The 2,019-nt window shown below is 52.9% G+C and overlaps 1 protein-coding gene across 1 annotated transcript in view; it reads right to left on the bottom strand.

Annotated features, from left to right (window-relative positions):
* Positions 1–2,019, bottom strand: part of Plxdc1 (plexin domain containing 1) — a 34,826-nt gene that overhangs the window by 5,075 nt on the left and 27,732 nt on the right. The gene's annotated exons all lie outside the window — the stretch shown is intronic.

The raw sequence follows: 2,019 nt of genomic DNA on the forward strand, positions 1-2,019 counted from the left end.
CTCCTTCCCGCCATTCTGCCCCAGGGGCCGTGCGGGTCGGGGTGGGGGGTGAGCAGCCTGTCCCGAGACCGGCTGTGTTCCGGGCTGCTGCTCCGGGCCCTCTAAGGTCACACGGATCTGCCACACGCCGCCGCCATTCGCTGCACCTCCTGCCGCTTCCCCTCCGGGACCCCCGCCCCACCTTGTCACGTGAGAGCCTCCTTTGTCTGAGGGGTTCCAAGCCCCTGGTGCTCTGTCTCCCGGTTTCCTCCCCTCATTCCTTGCAGCCCAGCGCTGTGGTGGAAGGCACTGCCCAAGGCTCACCGGGCCTCTGAGCCGCCGTATGTGTTGTTCCCCGCAGGGATGCCTTTCCAGTCCCCTGACATTCTGCCTTCAAACACTCTGTGGGGCTGGGATTAGGCTCCTCTCCTGTCTTTCTTTAAAATGTGAGTATTTATTTTGTGTAACAGAATTTTTAGCCTTAATTTTGATTTTTACAAAAATTGTATTAAAATATTATCTTGATTATTGTGTTTTTTTTGAGCCTCCTTAAGATTTTCACCTGAGAGCCTCGCTTGTCTCACCATGTCCTGGTGCTGTCACCTCCCGGCACAGTTCATTGGCCTGGGGTCCCCGGTGCTACCTCTGTGCAGCACCAGACCCCGCAACTCCCCAGTTCCTTACACCCACCCTGTGTACCTCCCTACACCTGATGGGGCAGCCTGCACGGGGCATGGTTCCAACAAACCTTAAAATATCAACACATACAAGGTAAGAGAATAAACTATGAGAAAAACTTAAAATGTTCCCAATCATCCAGTCATGGTGGTGCGTGCCTGTATTCTCAGCACTCCTAGGAGGCTGAGGCAGGAGGATCTCAAGTTTGAACCCAGCCTGAGCAACTCAGTGAGACACTGTTTCCAAAAAAATAAAAAAAATAAAAATAAAAAGGGCTGGGAGGTAGAACAGAGTGAAACCATGGAGTTTCTTCTAAGGGCAAGGTCACCCCTGGATCGGTTATTGACTCCCAAGCCAGGGCAAAATTTCTTTCTGCTTTGACTCTATCAATCCACAGAGCCGCACCACGGACCCGACTGGCAGCACTTGAGTCCTAAATGTAACGGCTCCTCACTGTCCCCAGGCCCCTCCCAGTCCCCTCACTGGCCAGATCTGCTGGGTCCCCGTGTCTGGAGTCTGCACAGGCCCACAGTGTTCCTTCCAGCACGGGGAAGGGCGGTGGGTGGAGAGGAGAGAGCTGTGGCAGCCAGGAGAGACAGAACTCCATCTCTTCCTGGGCCCATAGTCCCCTCTCTCAGCCTTGTTTTCTCTACAAAATGGGGATATGCAGGGACTGACAGAAACACACAGTTGGCTGGGTGTGGTGGTGCAGGCTGAGGCAGGAGGGTCACCACGAGTTTGAGGCCAGCCTGGGCTGCACAGTGAGACCCTCTCCAAAATAAATAAGTAACTAAAGTGCATACATGGGGAGCGTTAACACTGTAAACATTTAACAGTAAAAGACGCAGTGCCAGGAATCCCCTCAAAACAATCCCCTTACTTCAAACACACTTGTCCATCGCTCTTGCCACTTTCTGAAGCGGCTCTGGAGGCCTCTTTTGCGAGTGCCTTTATGAGGTGTGATGAAAATACAGGGAGTGCTGTTGCCGAGCGCCATCCAACGGAAGGGCAGGCTGGTAAAAAGTTTTAAAAAATAAATAAAATGACGCCTCCTCCTCAACTACCTTGTTTACTGGTTCTGGCTCCATGTGACTTCTGGTTCTTCCCCAAAGTCTAAATGACCAGGGTAGAGAAACATTCGGAATTAACTCAGGATGTCGAGGCAGCCAGGACAGCACAAGTAAAGACACACCGGGAAAAGGACATCCAGAGCCGCTTCAGAAAGTGGCAAGAGCCAGGCCTGGTGGCGCATACCGGCAATCCCAGCACTCAGGAGGCTGAGGCAGGAGGACTGCTTCAAGTTCGAGGCCAGCCTGGGCTACATAGTGAGTTCAGCCTGAACTGCATAGCGAGATCCTTCCT

This window comes from Fukomys damarensis, unplaced genomic scaffold, assembly GCF_012274545.1.
Source record: "Fukomys damarensis isolate Sample0158 unplaced genomic scaffold, DMR_v1.0_HiC HiC_scaffold_13, whole genome shotgun sequence".
Taxonomy (NCBI): Eukaryota; Metazoa; Chordata; class Mammalia; order Rodentia; family Bathyergidae; genus Fukomys; species Fukomys damarensis.